Raw genomic sequence first — 19,747 nt, forward strand, 5'->3', positions numbered from 1 at the left:
GCAAGGAAGGGATCAAGGCATCAAGACAAACAGGATCCCGGAAGAGGGGGACTGAGTTGCAGTTGCTATGTTTCTAGTTAACAATTTTGTTCAGGGCTGGAGCCCTTTTTAGAGAACGCATTTGAAGTCTGAAGAGTTGGCTCATATCCAGTTAAAAAATGACTTCCTGGCACCTGGAACGTGTGACCGTGATTGCTATTCATGGCAATAATAGTATTCTCGGACTGAATAAACTCAATCAATCGCAAGGAGCATTTTTATTTCTCCTGATAGTTGGAACAGAGTTCTAATGTCCTTCGTGTCCAATAAAGCTGAAGGTAATCACAAGGGGCTGTGCTCACCATCAGGCCATACATTTCTCTAAGCTTTTTATCTTGCTTGTTTCTCCCACTCAGAGTAGACAAAGATACAAGGAATACTGAGAAGGTTCTTAGAACAAATATCTTATAAGACTCAGAAAAGGAAGCATTCTTCTTTTAGATCCGTTTTCTCCAAGGTCGATATCAAGCAGAGGGTTCCTAATGACTAGGAGAGGCTGCTTTTGTATCCGAGAGAACACTTAAATTACTGACCTTGAGGACACAGCAGTCTCCTGCGGGCCTGGTTTAAAAAAAAAATTTTTTTTTAAAGTCGATGACATTAATATCAAATTAAAGCAGCAGGGGGCACAATTTCTTCACAATGTGTTAGGCTTTGTTTTTTTTTTTTTTTTTTTTGATTAGAAAGAAAAACAGGGAAACTGTTTCCTTGGACCATTTTGAATCAGTGTTACCCATTATATCTGATCATCCAAATATCGAAATGTCATGCACATACTCGTTTCCCACAGAAAAAGCCAACCCAACCCATCCAAAAGGGGATGAGAAATAAACTGACAGGCACAGCTAATTGTAACATTTCTGCATTAGTAATTCTCTATTTTTTAAAAATAAGCAATCATAAGGTAGGCGTGATCGGGACGTTAAATTCACGCACTATAGCTGAACCCGTTGCCTGTAGGTATTTAAAGTTTCTCCTAGAAACCCCTAGCCTGATGGTGACCCTTGTTTTCTCAGCAACTAGAAAACGAGTGGGAAGATTTCATCTACTGATTTCATCCAGAATTGCAGCAGTTACTTCCAGGGACTGTGTTTTGCAGATGTCTTGCACATCTTGAAACAATTTGTACATTCCTAATACCTCAAAATCAGATCTGTGATGTTTCTGATTTTCTAGAAAGGAATACAATCAATGCACTTTTCTTGTAGTGTCCCCATATGTGTGACATGGAATGATCTGGCAATGCCAGATCCTGTCCGCTCCTGCGTTCCTCCTGGCTCTGACTCAGTGTTATCTTGGACTTCTTGCTTTATTTCTCTTGGTACTCTTTTATTATCTTTGAAAAGAGAAGCAGATCGTAGCTATCACATAGGAATATTGGAAACATTCTGGAAATCTTTTCGCTAAATAGATACCTAGAGTTCTTCCACATTATTTTTATTAAATGCAATATTAATAATAGCCAGAACTTACTCTGTTTTAGGCTCCATTCCTTTGCATTTATCAGCTCATCAAAATCTTTTTCAGAGAGGTTAAGAAACTTGCTCCAATTCACTGATGTAGTAAGAAGTGAGGCAGAGGTACAGAGATGTATAATCTGGCTCTGGAAGTGAGGCAGAGGTACAGAGACATATAATCTGGCTCTAAAAATTATGTGCAAGATGTGAAATTTTAAAAATTTCACTTAATTTTTGGAGTAGGCAACGATTTACAGATTTTAAAATGAGGAATGGTATGCAGTGAGAAGTTCTGCTTCCGCTCTCCCCACCGTTTCCCCATCTCTGCTCTCCCTTCGAACTATAGATGCACTTTCAGTACCTTATGCAATTATAAACAAAAATAAACCTCCCCTTTATGACACCACAGGCTTTGTATTGTGTTCATTTTCCTGAGCTTTGCCTTTCTACTGAGCCATCTGTTCTGGCCACCTTCCCCCAGCACAATGGAGAAGGTTGCCCTCCTCTGTGTAAGTTCCTAACCTAGTCGGTAAGTGGTAAGTAAATAATTTGCGCGTCAGAGGCACCTGAGTGGCTTAGTTGATTAAGCAACTGCCTTAGGCTCGGGTCATGATCCTGGAGTCCTGGGATCAAGTCCTGCACTGGGCTCCCTAGTCAGCGGGGGGCCTTCTTCTCCTTCTGACCCTCTCCCGTCTTCCTGCTCTCTCTCTCCCAAATAAATAATTAAAATCTTTAAAAATATAATAACAATATAATAATGATAATTCGTGTGTCACTGTGAGGATATCAATTAGAGATGTGAGAAAGGACAATAAGATTACAGATGGCTTGACTAACTTTGGGGACTCTGTGAGAGATTTCATAAAGAAATCCTATCTCATAAGAATCAGGGAAACAGGTGAGAAACTGCCTCGTGGCCACCTCCCACAACATAGGGCAATGGGTGGGAAACAGCTCTGTGACTGCTCCTTAGCAAACTGTCCCTCCACTGAGTACCTGCGAGGATGACAGAGCAGTCACCAAGACAAGGCAGACTGCAGCTGGGCCTTGCCTCAGTGGCCCCGAAGTGGAGACCTATAAGGGTGTCAGGAAGTCATACTGGAGCCGGTCTCCTACAAATTGCAGATAAAAGCCTTTCTAACTGAAAGAGTTCTCATTCCAGTGTGGCGTGGGGGAAAGGGCTTATGCTTGAAGGACACAGATTTTTTCAGAGGAATGATACATTCTGCTTATGGTTTGATCTTTAGCCGAAATAGTTCCCAGTATCTCGTAAGAGTGACTACAAGGACATTTCCCTATATGCAAAGGTAGTGCTGTCCTTCATCGTCAGGACTTTGCAAGGACGGGTTGTAAGATTTTGTGTATGTGTGTGTGTGTGTGCGTGTGTGTATAAGTGTGCATATAAGGCAAACTTAACAACACACCTCACAGACCCCTGGCACACTGTATTAGCAGGCTTTCTGCAGCTGCCCTCTGTAAGTGATGTATATAATTACACATTTAAATTCATCCCCAACCACGCAAACTGGCTTGTCTCATTCTTATTTCTTAGCTATATAATGGAGATTTTGAAATGTGAAACTCCAACCTTAACAAGCGTTAAAAGAAATATTTTTATAGATATTGCATTTTCATGCCTGAAAGGAAAGCTTCAAAAACTGCAGAAGCAGAGCACGGTAAGGCTGCATATTCCTTTGTCAGCCCAAAACCACATAAGGTGGGAGATGCGGCTGCTACTTGTGGTTTGTGTATTCACGTCCTGTCTCCTTCATGTCCTGCCGAAGAATTTATGACATCTGTGTATGACTCATCCTAGCTTTCTACAGGGACAAAAGGAGATGCACAGATCAATTCTGGAATGGAATACATGATGTTTGAGCTGTAGAGACACAAGATCCCATCCTCTGCCGCCATATTTTCCTGGCGAAGGAAGCTTACCGAAACAGCCTATCCTTAGTGGCTCAGGACAAAAGCTCACACGGAGTCCCTGGGCTCCCCGTTCCCGCTCAGGCCCCCTCTGTCCTGCTCTGCAAAGTGCCTCATGAGCATAGAGTAGAAATTCCATCTCGCATAACCCAGCTCCGCAACCAAGCCCTTTGTGACTTTGTAGCCCTTTTCTTCACTGTCCTCCAAAGGGGAACATATTCTTCAGGTCTGATTGGCAACCTTTTGAAGGTGATCCCGCTGAGGAAGTTATTCACTGGGAATTCTGGAATTTGCTGGGAAGACTTCACTAACTTTCTGAAGTTCCCAAAGAAGAGACCTACTCAAGAACTACAGGTTGGGGGAGGTGGGTAGGGTGAGAGCAGAGGCTAGAAGCAGGAGGATTCAGTGAAAACCCGCACATCCAGTGGGGAGGCCCCTCTTCAACCCTAGGCTGAATGTTTTTCTCCAGAACATGGGAAATCACTTACCCTCTCCTGCTAGGGAAGCAGAGGACTCCTCTCTGGAGAAATAGATGGGGCCAAAACAAATGCATAGACACCAATGTTTGAGAGTGACTTGACAAATTAGCCATCTCTGCGTATAAATGGCCACGAGGTTCACCAGGAAACAAGGATTTGTGCTGCTCACAGCTCCCCTCAGCTATGGGGGCTTTTTTTTTTTTTTTTTTAAATGCTTTCATTTTTTATTTGACAAGAGACACAGCAAGAGAGGGAACACAAGCAGGGGGAGTGGGAGAGGGAAAAGCAGGCTTCCCGCTGAGCAGGGAGCCCAATGTAGGGCTGGAGGCTGGATCTCAGGACCCAGGGATCATGACCTGAACGGAAGGCAGATGCTTAACCACTGAGCCACCCAGTCTTGCCCTCCCTGGAAAGCCTCCCAACCCCACCACATTTTTTTTTTTAATGGATCAGTTATTTAATTAAGTTCTTTGTAAGAAATTTAGAACACCAATTTGTGAGGGCAAACTCCATTTGTGAAAGAAAACACAGAGTGGAGGTAGCCTTGAAGCTGAGGAACAGCTTCGATTTTTGACAGAATCTGTGAGTCCACAGCTTTCTGATCAACCTTGTGCTATTCTGTAATATCGTATTTCTCTTTCTTGGTATCAAAGATCTCACCCTCCTTGTGTCTGGACTTACGCAGCTTCTTCTTCCTGAAGTAACCATTAGTGAGATGTTTGGGGATTTTCACGCTGCTGATAACAATTTTAGCAGAAGTGCAATGATGAATTTCTGGTGTGTTCTACACAGGGGAACTCTGCTGGGGGCGAGAGGTCCAGTCACAAGAAGCAAGCCTCTGCTTAGTTGCTGCAGGAAAACCACCTCTTTGGCACCCAGTGAGGATGATCAGAACGGTCCTAGAAGTGATGCTAGCTCGCAGTTTTCACACATGCTGACTGGACGGTTTTTTTTGCTGTGGCTCAACAGCGTTCAAGGCACATCTTCAGTAAGGTAATACCTAGGCATTTTTCGAAGTTTAACCACACAGGTACCACCATTCCTGTCATCACAAACTGTCTCTACTTGTCATCATCACTTACCAATGAGTAAGAACAGCCAAGGATGGGTGATGTTGAGGGGGACCTGCTAACATGAAAAACAGAAAAAAAGCAAAAACTGAAAGGAATTCAAAGGATTCAAAAACTGTACAGAGAAGAAAAAAAATGCCTAAACATCTTATAATTGAATTCCTCAGGAAGAGATAAGAGAATACATTATGGCCATGAAACAAGAGCTTGGGCGACTCATGTCAGATAAAATTCAGGAAAACTGAAATTGAAAAAGTCAATAAAATCGCTAAGGGATAAATTTAAGGGAAGAGATCAGGAAGTGAAATGAAATAAAAACAAAGCAAAGTAAATCCCTAATGAGTTCTAATAGAAAAAACAGAAAAGAAACTTAGAAATTGGAAGGTTAAACCAGAAGATAAATTTAAATAACAAGAATTTCTGAAAGAGAAAAGAGAAGATAGAAAGGAGGAAATACAGTGTAGGTGAGGCATGAAAAAAGTCCATGACCAAGACTTCACACAGACTATTCGAGCAACCAGTACAACCCGGTGGGCCTAGGCTCTGGCCAGGAGTCTCTTCTAAAATGCAGGCCTTATGTCTGGTTTGGATAGCATGTGAATGCTTTCCCAGGCTCTTCCGTCTTGGAGCTGGACCCTGCCTCTGTAGCTCAGTTGCTAAGGACCAACTTCAGTTCAGATGACTCGTCCTGCCCCTCCATTTTGCCAGAAGAGGACCTCCATCTGACCACGACTATTATCTCTGTTTGCAGATTGTTCTATGGCTATCTGTTCGTTGGCCTTGGACAAATCTGCCAGCTTGGCTGGACTCCTTTCATTCCACAATTGAGAAAGTGGGCTGCCCCTTCCAAAGTATGTATGTTGGTTGAGTTGTTCCCTGGTCCTGCCTGCCTGAATCTACCTTACCCTGTTCCCTACTGGTCTTCGTGCCTCCTGACTTAGCCTATAGTTCTTATTTAACAACGTTTCATTACCTCATAGTTAAAATACATGCTGAGTAGTATTTCTGGACCATATATTTGGACCAGGAGAAAACTATAGGCCTTATGCTATAAGATCTTAATGAACTAATGCCTGAATTAACAAGATGAGAATCCCAGAGAATTTGTTGGCATAAAATAACTCTGTGAATCTTGAATGAAACACATAAGTCAGATCATCCGAATAAGGTCATTCAAAAAAGAAAGGAGTGAAATCACAGACAGAAACCCAGGAAAGGGCACGGAGGAAGCTCAGGGCACTACCCCATCAGCAAAACCTTTTACTGAGAGCCTGCAGTGTGCAGGGTACCCTCCTTAACTCTGTGGACACAATAGACGGCAAAGCCAAGCCTCTCCTCATTGAGCTTATGTTTTAGTAAGGGGCATAATAAAAAAGCAAAACACATTTTACTTACCTGTTTTATTTCACAAACATACAATGACTATGTGCCACATTCCATTCTGAGAACTTTAAATAGTAACTCAATCTTCCCAACATTCCTCTCAAGTCAGCGCTATTAGCATTTCTCTTTTTCAGAAGAGGAAACAGAGGCAGAGAAAAATTTGGGAACTGCCCAAGCCCCCCTAGCTGGCAAGGGGCAGATGTAGGCTGTGCACTCAGGCTGCCGTCCATCAGCTGCCAGCCTGCCCTCCTCAGGGGCGCCTCACAGAGTGAGGGGCTGGATGTCAGGTTGGGGGAGGGGCATGCCATTTTAGAAAGGAAAGTCAGGGGAGCATCTCAGAGAAAATGCCATGCCCAGAGAGCTCTGTGTGTGCTTTGGAGCTCAAAGTTCTCTGTACAATAGCACAGGGGGAGGAGAGTTTTTTCCCTTTCCAGTCTCATGATCAATTTTAACGGAAATAAGGAGTTTCTAGCAAGTGATGTCAATCTTTTTAAACCACTGCAAGGCCACCGTTGCCAGGAGTGGTGTCGCCAGTCACCCTGCCAAGACCAGTTGCCATGGCTTCTTGGGAATTCTTATTTCTTCTCAAAATGATATATTAGATTTTGTAGACAACGTAATTCTCACCCATCTCAAATAGGCAACACACATCTCTGCTTCTTTTTAAGGTGTTAATGGCTTATCGCTGTGTGGCTATTTCTGTGCTCATATTTATGCTCCTTTTTTTTTTTTTTTTGTAATTGTCTTTAAACATGGCATTTGTAGGACCCCAGGAAAAATAGACATAGTCTACCCGAATCGATCAAGCGAAGTTTCCAAGACTTCCATTTCCATTTCCTTTGGCCTCCACATTTCAACTTTCAGGCTTCTCTTGCTGCTTACCAGTATCTAAATTATATGTCTATCCCTTGGTAATAAAATTACAGAACTAACATGCCCAGCCTCTCTTCAGTCCTGCCATGCTTTCTGCAGTTGGGAGGATCTTCAGATGCACCATAAGCGCAGGCATGGTGGGAGCCTTCCCCAGGAAGGCTGTGAACACAGTCCTGGGAGCTCGTGTCCCTGGGCAAACTTATCTCGTCACTGTTACATGCCATACATTTTCATTAGGTGATCAACAGAAAGGGCATGATTGCTCACGAGCTCAACCCTGATATTTAAATTTCTTGTCCTCGACCTTAACGAGGGCATATATCAGAGCTGTAGAGTGGGGTGACATTTACGACACCGCCGCTCCATTCTGTGATGAGACACAGATCATTCAGAGGTGAGGCTTTGGACTAGTAGCAATCCCAACGTGTGCTAAACAGCAATTGTCGTAATTACAAAACTCTCAATAAGAATAACAAACAATAATCTTGTTTTTCAAACTGCACCTCAATTAGCAGGAGCATTCCAGATTTGAAAGCGTGGGAGGAGTTTCTACTCTATGCCACTCCCTGAACACGGGAGTGCGGAGGAGGGGAAGAGCTTCTGGGCAGATGAAGACAGAGTAGAAAGTCAGGAGTTGGGAGGAGACATCTGGAAAAGATAAAAGCCACAGAACATAAGTATATGAATCAGGCTTCTCCTCAAAGCATTAAATAAGGTCTTGTTAAAAGATCTATCTGGGGGGCACCTGGGTGGCTCAGTGGGTTAAAGCCTCTGCCTTCGGCTCAGGTCATGATCCCAGGGTCCTGGGATCGAGCCCCACGTTGGGGCTCTCTGCTCAGCAGGGAGCCTGCTTCCCCCTCTCTCTCTGCCTGCCTCTCTGCCTACTTGTGATCTCTGTCTGTCAAATAAATAAATAAAATCTTAAAAAAAAAAAAGATCTATCTGGGACCTTGTTGTAAGTTTTAGTGGAAATTCAGAATCTCAAGAGGGATGTCTGTTTCATTATGTAACCATAAAGGTTTCTCACAACTCTAAGAAAACTGATCTGTCCAGAGGAATTCTGTGATAACTGAGTTCTCATACTGTTCCGTCCTAATTCTAGACAAATTAGATCTAGGCAAACTTCGTCGTATTTGAAAAAAATTCTTCAAATTTAGCAAATACATCAACTGGTGACCCATCAGACAAAAGCCATGGCCAATCTTTGAACTGCTAGACAGGACCCTGACCGAAACTCTTACAACCTGCCCCTGCCCCAGCCCCAGGGCACGTAGAAATGAGGCTGGTGTCTGAGGCGTGCATTCACCAGGCTGGTCTTCTACTCCATAAGGAACCCAGACATGAACTGTAGTGACTTCTGGCTACATCTGCTCTTTCCTACTCTGAATCACAGCTTCATTTTCTCATTGACAGTCTTGTTTCTGCTTTTCACTTGATGGGACAAATTTCAGAGCCTGGAGAAGGTCTTTTGCATTGAGCCTGGTTATTAAAGAGGTGATAGCTGCTTAACTTATGATAATGGGGGCTAAAGATGCTTTTGTCTGGTTTGGTGAAAACCTGGCTTGAGAAACTGGTCTCAGAACTAGCTGTTCAGGAGTCTGAGTCTTATGGAAAGCTGCGTCATCCTGTTACAGATTTTGGTGTCTTACCCTGATAGGTAAAACCATCATGTCAGTTTTGAAGAAGTCCATTTCTTCTCCTTTGAATGGTTCCTGATCATATCTGTTGTAGGCAGCTGGGATGGGAAATTGTGTATACAACGTGGGATCCACAGGTGCTGTATTGGGGGCCAGTCACAATCCAGGTGCATTCCAGTCTTCTCTGGCCTTTACAGACTGAAGAATTGCAAAAATATTCTTGTGAAATAGTTTACTGTACTTCCGATCCTCACCTCAACTCTGCTGATGATATCTTAGGTCATGGTTATCTCAACATCTCCCCAAAGCCTCGCTTTCAGGGAAGTTATATCCTCTTCTAGATCAGGCTTGACTGCACATCTTTTCTTAGCCTTAAATTTGATTGCAGCAATTTTTCCCACTGCCTTGGCTTCAGACAAAGACTAATCTGTTCCATTTGTACAATCCCTTCCTTGGGTGGGCCCCTCCAAACCAGCAGCTGATCTATCTTTATCAAGGTCCACACAGTCTTCATCTTCAATTCGTGGTTTCTTTGCTCCTAAAACTTCACCTCATTTTAACTTGAGCAGATCCCTGAAGACCAGTTTCTAGGGGCTCCCTTCTGTCTTACTTGCCAAAAGGTAATGTTGTTCCAGGAGCCGGCGAGGACATCTTCTCAGTCAGGGCTTCCAATCATGGCCATGTTTTCAGAAGCTGCCTCAGGACATCAACAGTAGCATGAGAAAAGTATACATTATTAAATACAAATATGATAGAATCCAATGTGAGGTGCTCTCTGGGTTGGTTTCCTTTCCTGTCTCCCCAACCTATGTAGCTGGTCTTGACATTCCAGGGTTACTATAGTGCCTGACAATCACTTTGTTTTACTTCACCACAATCTCCTTTTCCTGGGTGTTGTACTGTTGCCGAACGCTAAGAACACATGTCCCCCACCTCACCACCATCTCTGATAGTGATAGGGGCAGTGGCCCCCAAGTCTCTGAGGCCTCATAAAGGTATATGAGATAATCTTAACCAGGCCTTTCCTGTTTTATGGTTTTGATTTGTTTTTTGTTTTTGTTTTTTTTTTTGAGAGAAGCAGAGTCTAAAGGGCAAATTTACAATAAACACCCCCTTCAAGAGGGATTTTCTTATAATTTCATACTATGTCTAAAATTGTTCTCTTAACTACCTGCCCACACCCACCTAAACTGGCTTTTCTCTCTTTATTTATTTATTTAAATTCAGTTAATTAACATCTAATGTGTTATTGGTTTCAGAGGTAGAGGTCAGTGATTCATCAGTCTTATATAACACCCAGTGCTCATTACATCACGTGCCCTTCTTAGTGTCCATCACCCCGTGACTCCATCACCCCTACCTCCCTCCCCTCCAGTAATCCTCAGTTTGTATCTTATGCTTAAGAATCTCTTATGGTTTGTCTTGTTTTGCTTTTTCCTCTTTCCCCCTATGACCCTCTGTTTTGCTTCCTAAATTCCACACACGAGTGAGATCATATGTCTTTCTCTGATTGACTTATTTTACTTAGCATAACACCCTCTAGTTCCATCTTTCTGATCAAAATAATCTTCATTTTTATAAAGGTTTGAGGCAAAAAAAAAGGGAGAACTAATTGTCAAAATTTCAAGAAAATTCTTACAGGCAACACCTCAGATGACTTCATTAGTTAGGTTGCATCTCCATGCTATGGAAGAAAGGGATTGCAGAAGTGCAGAAAATATTTATTGCTTTGAAGACTGCTTTTTGGGCACCCTGATAGTATTATTTTAGCTCTTTGGTTTGTTTGTTTGTTTGTTTGTTTGTTTGTTTAAATACCTCTTTCAAGGGGTTATATGAACTTAGTAACCTCCCCTTTGCCAATGACCAGAGCAGGGTCTAACAGCCACATCACAGGTTATGGTGAAGCCAGAGCTTCATGCCTGCTGGGGGAACTTCTCTCATTGTGTGTTTCTGGAAGGAACTCGGAAAAATGCATTCGCTATCTTATATGACATTTGTGGAAAATTTTACTTAAGGTCTGACCATAGAAAAATTCATAGAAAAATTAAAGAAGACATTGATCTTGAAGCCTCCAGTTTCCAAGAGGGGAGGGGGGTGGGTCAGAGAACAAATGGTGATGTTCTAAATTAAAAGAGAAATGGGATGTTGTAGAGCTATGTTCAACTTGTCATTCTCAAAATTTGTCTCACATTTTTATTCTTTAACTTGAATTTATTCTGCTGAACATCTTCTTCAATAATATCTTCAAACTTGCTAGAAAAAGCAAGCAATACAATTAAAAAAATTTTTTTTTAGTTCAGGCTACTCGTTCACTGAAACAGTCAAGAGATGATTGTATTCAGTTTTATTTTTAAAATCTCCATTTATCAAATACTAGCATGTGAAGAAAACAGATGGTTTGATCCAAGGTTTCTTTTTGTTGTATGCAGGCTAATGTTTTAAACATCATGCCAAAATTTGATTTGTAATTTTAAAATTGCTATTTTCTCAGGCTAAGCTTGGGGTATTCTCAAAACTCTCAGTCTCTCATGAAGGGAAAGCAAGATTTTTTTGCATGTGGGCTAATTCAACAAAAACAAGAATATTTAAAAGAGGCATTTTTAAAAAATCAAAATGAAAAGAATTTTATTGATTCCAATGTAGAAAAAAAACTCTATTTTTAGGGCATGCACTACTTATTGTATCCAATAGATGAATGTCAGTTTTCAAATTTTCACTTCTTTTTTAGTTATTAAAATATTGATATCTCAACATCTTTGAAAAGAAGCAAACTTAAATTCATCTTTCTAATCTCTTATCTTTTATGGTTGGCTAGAATTTTAGAGTTTATAAAACTTGCTCATACACACTATTTCATGTTATCTTTCAATTAACCTACAAAAAATTTATTTTTTCCATATACAGATGAGAAAATTGAGGTTTAAAAAAAACATCTTATTTAAGGTCAAAGAATATCAGGTATGGAGTCAGGGCTAAAATGAGATTTTTATACCCATTGTAATTCTTACAAATACCTATCCTATGTAAAGCACCATCTGACACTGAAAATAATAAAAGAATAATAATTATCTCAAACAGTTACTGAGCCCTAGATGCCAGTTACTATACCAAATACTGACATGCATTGTTTCCTTTTCCTTTCATTTTTTCAACAAATCTATGTAATAGAAAATGTTAAAGTTATTAAATATTAAATATTAAATACTAAAGTTCCCTAGACCAGCAGAGGTCTAGAGACTTACTTAAGGTCATACAGACAGAAATGGGGAATTGTCATTCCTTAATCATTTAACAAGCACATACCTCTTTCTGTCTAGGTCGCAGTTCCCTCCTCTGTGCTGGAGCTGCTCAGGGAGACGGTCTCTGTAAGACAGAGCCACCTCTGGAAGCACTGGCTGCCATGATAATGGCTGCTCACTGTAGTGTCTTTGCGTCTTTGCATGACCCTCAAGTTGCCAAGATGCAAACCTAATTCAAAGAAGCTAAAGCAAAAAGGATGTCTATTGACTCATCGAATCCAAGGGAGGGCTGAACAACCAAACCATGCACCCATGAGAAGGGCAGGGAAGCTGCTGGTCGTAGACACTGCTGGAACCAGAAGCTTCAGTGCTGATGGAATGCTTGCTATCTCTTGCTCTGACTTCTTTGTGTATGTTGGCATCGTTCTTTGTCACTACCAATGGCTTTTTTTTTCCTCCAAATAGTAGAAATCTCCATCACTGATAGCTCATGCAATTCATTTTCTGACTTTCACCAACAGAGAGTCTAACTTTCTTGGGTCTAGTTGGAACAAAATCCCCACAAGGGCTCTGACTAGCCTGGCTTATAGAAGAAGCCACCTCTGGACCAGTTCTGTCACACATGAACCTGCTAGAGTTGACATGTACACCTGTGCGGTTTGTGTGCTTGACAAAGGTGCCCAGCCACAGGGCATGTGGGGATTGGGATGAAGCCCAGACTCTGCTCACCAAGACGTACAGCCTGCAATAGGCATCATCCTGGGGGAAGGAATGCCTTTTGCTTCTCTCAGACCGTGGGGCTTGCCACACTGGGCACCCATGGGGCTGAGCCCTTTTTAAAACAGGTATAATTGACATGAAACTTTATACTAGTTTCAGGGGTGAAATGTAATGATAGAATATTTGTATATATTGCAAAACGATTACCTCATAAGTCTAGTTAACATCTGTCATGATACATAGTCATGAAAATAATTTTTTCTTATCACAGGAACTTCTAAGATCTACTGTCTTAACAACTTTTTTTTTTTTTTTTTTTTTTTTTTTTTAAGATTTTATTTATTTATCAGAGAAAGAGAGGGGGAGAGAGCAAGCACAGGCAGACAGAATGGCAGAGGCAGAGGGAGAAGCAGGTTCCCTGCTGAGCAAGGAGCCCGATGTGGGACTCGATCCCAGGACGCTGGGATCATGACCTGAGCCGAAGGCAGCTGCTTAACCAACTGAGCCACCCAGGCGTCCCTGTCTTAACAACTTTTAAATACACAATACAATAATACTAACCGCAGACATCATGCTGTTTGTAACATCTGCATGACTTATTTTTATAACTAAGAAATCTGTACCTTTGACTCCCTTCACTCATTTCACTCCCAGTCCCCTATTTCTGGCAACCACCAATCTGTCCTTTGTATCTATGAATGAACATCCCCAACCCCAATTTTCTTTTCACACAGAGATATTGATTAGGTTTGTGGCTGTTCCATGTAAAATATGACAGTTTCTGAGGAAATAATATATTTGTAGATGGAGGAAGAAAAGGGGGGTGGGGTGATGGACATTGGGGAGGGTATGTGCTATGGTGAGTGCTGTGAAGTGTGTAAACCTGGCGATTCACAGACCTGTACCCCTGGGGATAAAAATATATTATATGTTTATAAAAAATAAAAATGAAAAAAAAAAGAAGTATCAATTTCAGAAAAAGAGGAGCTGCTCAACAGAACACTGAAAGGGAATTTAAGCTGCTTGCTGTACCAAAAGGTTTCTTGCTTAGTAAACAGTGAGTGAATTCTCCTGAGAAAACTATTTCTACTTCTTGTAAATTTTTAAAAAACAGTGTCACAATGAAGTCATGAAAAAATGGCAAATAGGAGCTAAAATGTGCCCTTTCAAGATCTAATAGCACATGGGAGGAGGGGCGGCTTGTGACCCCCCCCCCCCAGGCATTACACATGGTCTCTTCAAGGCGGCAGAAGCTCTCTCACAGTGGATTCCAATTAAACAATTTCATGGTTTTTATGAGAAAAGACAGTCTGACATTTAATAGAGATACTGATAGTCTGATAGTCTTGGCTAGCAGAGTGCTACTGAAAGCAGCTCTGGTTACATTTAAGTGATATTTTTAGCACTGGAACAGCAAAAAATTTAAAACTTTAAAACCAAAACAATTCTCATGGGTCAGAGCAAGATTTTCGTTGGAAGACAGTCACACCACCTTTACCAAGTAGGCTCAAAGCTGAGGGCTGTGTGTAAGTGCTGAGACAGCATGTGTTTTAAAAGGGTGGCAAAAGGCTAGACCCAGGAGCTTGACCAGCCAGGCCCTGTTTCAGGGCAGGCCACACGCATCAAGTCATGACACAAAGCCCCCCAGGTATTAACTCTGAGATAATCCATTCTCTACTGGCCGTCTTTTTCCCTGGGTCACATATGCGATGTCGAGTACAAGGTCTGCAAACATTATCAGGCCGAATGCAGCCAGGGGAAAATCTGACATTTCAAGGGCTGCGATAACGAACTGTATCACTTCATCTTGTGTGGCATTTCCCCCAGGTCGAGTGGTTTTTGAAATTTAGACTCTACCTGGGTGGCCGCCATTTGCTTTAGCTCCTTATTGTTCCTGGCTCTTTTCCCCTCCCGTCGAGCATTCTTTAGTCGCCCACACTCTGATGTCTTTGATTTGCCCACATCCTCCTGCCCTGCCTTTCTGCTTCCTTTTTTCTTAGAGGTTTTCTTTGTTTGATTAAAGAGTTAGGACTTCAAGAAATGAACAGCCATGGAGAATTGGAGAGGTAGAAAGTTGTAGCCAAGCCATTTAAGGGGTTGGCTACAACTGTCTTGATGCTCCTTCTCTCTTTCTCTATCATCTTCTTACAATTCATGCATCATCTCTTCTCCACTTAACTCTCTTATCTCTTTCTTCATCTTCCCTGTGACCAATGCCTCCTTTACACAATTTCTCTTGTCGGGAAAGATAACAGTGTATTCAGTACATTTAAAAATGTGATGATTGTTTGCTCGCTTAAAGCAACATACTCTTCAGAGAGGGACTCAAGGGATTTCTTGGGAAAGGTGTGGGGTGTATAGGAACTGTCAAGCTCTACATCCATTCTCACACCACTCCCTTTCCCTGTGTGTGGAACTTGCGGAAAGTAACATCTATCACTTCCAGGTGGTAGCTTTAAGCACACTTGGCCAGGCCCTCTTTCCCGCAGCCATCATGACTGGCCACGTTTCTGAAGGTGGCTGCCCCCTCCACTGAGGTCCAGGAAGGGGCATGGCTTTGAGCAGAGGATACCTCTGACTTTCATTAGACGCAGAGATAAACAAAGAATAAACCTTTCTTATTTTACGCCACTGAGATTCTTACTTGTTACTGCAGCGCAATGTTGTTATAGCACAGGAGCTGATAACGAGGAAGACAGAATGACATGTTTCCTACTGAGTAACCCTTGTGGAAAATTTCCATTTGCACCATGAAATTGCAGCTTGCAACTCACTGAGATCGGGAAGGTAGGCCAGGGACAGAGGCTATTTTTAGTGCTTAGCACTTGAGTTTTGCTTGTGCCTCAGACAGGAAGGAACTATATCAAATCAATTACTGTGCTGCTTGTGATATTTTCTTCCTACTCCCTACTCTCCAGCCCTCAGCTGGGCCAGGTGGTTCTTTACCTGTGACCTCGGTGGGTAGGGGCACTGCTCTCTCCTTCACTGGTGTGATGGAAACAAGACGGAGCTGTCTCTAATTGCCCACAGCACAGCTGGAACCAACTTGTACCTCTAAGCAAGGCTTTATTGAGGATTTGGGGACAATGGAAGGGAATGCGACCCTAAGAAGAACTTACATTGCCGACCAAACACAAGCCTGTTACAGGAGCTCTTGGCTCTTCCCGTCTCTCCAGATGTGTTGGAAGCTTCTATGCCTGTTACATTCTCCAATCCTTACACTACTCCCAGCATCAGAAATGCTAGAGGAATCTCCCTGCCTTAGACCAATGGCCCCAATGGGAAGGAAAGTTTTCTCTTTCCCAACTTGCTTACAAAATCCTTATTTCTTATCTCAGGCCTGATCATTCTGAGAGTATCTGCTCCTTTCAAGGAAACTGAATCCTCGTCTGCATGTACCGTGATCTGACCCTATGGCCCCACAAGACAATCACACAATTGTATTAGAAAGAATACAACAGGCTCTGCTATAGCAACAAACAACCTAAGACCTCAGAAAGTCACTCATAGTTCATTCATATGGTCTGTTACTGGCATTCAGGACATCTTCTGATCATGCTTCTGTAGTGTTTAGTTTTCAGAATTAATTGAAATTTATTACTTTCAGACATTTCCTCTTACCTTGTCTGGCAAAATCCTACTACATTAAGTGTCAGTTTCTCTGTGAAGCCTTCCCTGGGTCTAAGCAAAGTGAATTCGTCCATTCTGAGTAATTCTGTGGCACTACCCTCCATGCCTTTTTGACAAAATCATTTACCTTATTATATTGTGATTTTCTATAAGATATCTTCCTGAGGACAGGAATTAAGTCTTTTTTCTGCCTAGTGCAGTACTTGGGATAAAGGAGCCTTGCAGTAGAAATCACCTGCATGGATAGGTGACATTAATGATATCATTATTTCCCCAATTTATTCTTGGATCATGCATTTTATGTTTCTGTCCTGTGGGGCTGTGGGATATAGTTATTTAATGTACAGATATAAAAATGGTTATATACATATATATATATGGTTATAGATATAGTCTGTGTAGCATCACATCTAAAAGGATGTGTTCAGAATAGTCCCCATTGAACCTCTCAATATAGTTCATGGATTGATATATACAAAAGTTTGAAAATGACTTAGGTAGGCAACCACATCCTAAAAAGGAAGCTTGAAGTTCTTATTTGCCAAATAAGGCTTCCCATATCCTGTAGTAGTAACCCCATATTCACCCCTGAGCCACTCCTTTTGTGTTTTAAATTAGAACTTTTTAAAACATTTTCTTTTTTTTTTCCCCCTTAAAAGCCCATGACACAGTCTTATATACGTAGCCTGGTAGTTTGAGATATTTTTAGTATGAAATAAAGGAAATAGATGGATGATTTCTTTTCTTGACAAGGATTTTTAAGCTCACATGATAAATTAGCTTTTGCAACATATTTCTTGATCTGAGTTCTCCTTTCCTGGTTTCACCTCTTATTTCTTGTGAGATGAGCATGTTAACCTTTGCTGAAAAAACAAGAAGACAGAGTAGCAGATTTTAACTGAGTTATTATAGAATTGCGTTGCTACATTTCTCCCTCTTTTATTGGTAGTGGTATTTTGTCATTTGTCAGCCCGTGCAAATATCCTTTTTTTCCTCCCATAAGTCAAAAATGACTTCTTTTAGGGCATACAGGATAAGTTGTAATAACACATTTGGTAGCTCTAAATAATTCTCTTCTATCAATGTACACAGTGAATGTTATTAATGGTAAAGTCTTTGCATGGGCCCTGAGAATAACCAATAACTCAACTTGTCAGCATTTTGATAACTACAGGCTTCAATTTAACATGAAGAAATATAGGATTCAGTTTAGCAGTTTCAAAAGCAATGAATACAGATGATGAAATTTCTTCTTTGAGGCAAAGAGACTGAAAATTATTATACATAGACACTTATTTCTAATAATGTCATTTCAATTTACTTCTCAGTTGCCTGATATTAGAAGTATTTGTCCAGGAATTGGAAGAGAATTTAATCATTATTTCAGAGCTCCTGGCCCAGGGACCAACAAAAAAATCTTATCAGTAGCAGGGAGGCAATGCTTCTCATCCCTTTCCTACACTATTATCTCTTCTCTCTTTTCCCTTCCAAGTTTATTTCGAACTCTTCCAGAAATAGTCCTCCTTCAGATGGGAACTAACCACAATGGTAGGGCGGTTGTCACCTGATGTGGTTTTTTGTCCAGTCCCTTCACCCATCCTCACACACTGGAAAATTCAGATCAGGCCTCCTTCTTCTAAAAATTCCCTCTGTCTTCTGAGACCCGGAAATCCCATTGCGATGCCATTGCTAAGTGCCACCAGCCTCTCCCAACTTTCCCCAGTTTAAGCTGCAGGCAGGCCTCTCCCAAAGTACCAGCCATGCTTCTCAGAGCCTTGGGAAGAGTTAAGGGACAGCACACACTTTAAAGCTCTCTTCCTGGAAGATTCCCCAAGAACCCACGTTAGCTAGCACCAAGTATTGCTTGGTTTGTGGTGTTAGTCCCACACCTGCCTTACGAGTTTGCCCTTTTCCCTACTTCCATGGATCTTGTGTTTCCCTCCCTTACCAACCTCTATTGTAATCATCTGTATACTCCTCGGGTGGCATCTTGGGCCGTGGGCTCCCTGAGGGAAGGTACACCATTGTCTACTTCATTGTATCCAGAAAGCCTGGTGTAGTGGTAGAAAGTGCTCAATAAATACCAATAAATGAATGGATGAATATTCAAAAATCACAGACAGCAATATCATAAATGTTGGCTTGGGTACTTCTTTTCTACGTTTCTAGATTTCTGGCATCTATTTTCTAATGGGATTCTATTTTGCCTCTAACGTCAGCTCTGACATAAAAAGAGCAGGCCCACTCTTGGAGAAGGTATGCTACAGTGAGGCCAGGGACTGTCCTGGGAACTGGTCTTCAGTGTAGCAGAGTTTCAGGCCACCAGCTTCATGTCACTGAGGACAGCATCCGCAGCAGCTCATTCTAGAGTATTCTATCATACAGCTACAACGTAACAAAATTACCCCCAAAGCACAGACAATAGTAAAATGTTGTGAAATAATTAAGAAGTGGAAGAGTTTGAGTGTTTATCATCTTAGTTTTTCATATAATTTATTTCATTTTAGGGTGAATAGAATTTTTAATAATTGCCCTATGTAACAGCTGGCAGGCAAAATTCCTGATAATGTAATAATTTTCTCTCATGAAAGTGGTTTCAGAAACCACTGGATAGGACTCTTCTCAACTGGCCTTCAGTACCAAACCTTCCCCAGACCTTCAGTACCAACCTTGAACCCACTCAAGGATCACTCTACCTTCTCCCTTGCTAGCATTTTCAACCACAAATATCTGCTCTTTGATTGAAAAAACCCGTTGCTTTGGTTAGTGGCAGAGAAGTACACAGATTTGTAAAAAAAAACAAAACAAAAAAAAAACCAAAAAAAACAAACAACAACAAAAAACCAGATAGACTGGAAAGAAGATTGGGACATTCTTGAACTTTTCAAAACCTGGAACCTTTAATCAAGTATTAAGTTGTAGGTGAGTAACCCGCTTCAACTTACTATTTTTATATTTGGGCACCACAAGGCATGTCAGTGCCTCACCACCTCCCAAATCCTGATTGATTTCAATCACTCACTTTCTATCCAGCTTTATTTTCTGGACTGTAGATCGCCTTTTCGACCCTCTAGAATGTACAAACAAGCTTTAAAATCCCACTTGAAACTAGAATTGTGTCTTGACTTGTGCAGGAAATGAGGATTCCACCACCATTACTTGTTCCTACTGCCCCACCGACCAAACCAGATTTGCTTTTTTTATTTTCTTAACCACAGCATCACCACCACCACCCCGCCCCCGCCAACAGCCCTCTATGGGCCTTTGCTTTGTGACTAACTCATGACTATACTG

General features: G+C 41.6%; 2 pseudogenes; both read right to left on the minus strand.

Moving 5' to 3' along the window:
* Nucleotides 1–4,346: 4,346 nt before the first annotated feature.
* On the minus strand, nucleotides 4,347–4,963 carry LOC101675201 (annotated as a pseudogene).
* Nucleotides 4,964–8,340: 3,377 nt separating this feature from the next.
* LOC123387823 overlaps nucleotides 8,341–19,747 on the minus strand; it is a 40,899-nt pseudogene continuing 29,492 nt past the window's right edge.

The sequence above is a fragment of the Mustela putorius genome, unplaced genomic scaffold, assembly GCF_011764305.1.
Source record: "Mustela putorius furo isolate JIRA1106 unplaced genomic scaffold, ASM1176430v1.1 tig00003863_pilon_pilon_pilon, whole genome shotgun sequence".
Classification (NCBI taxonomy): Eukaryota; Metazoa; Chordata; class Mammalia; order Carnivora; family Mustelidae; genus Mustela; species Mustela putorius.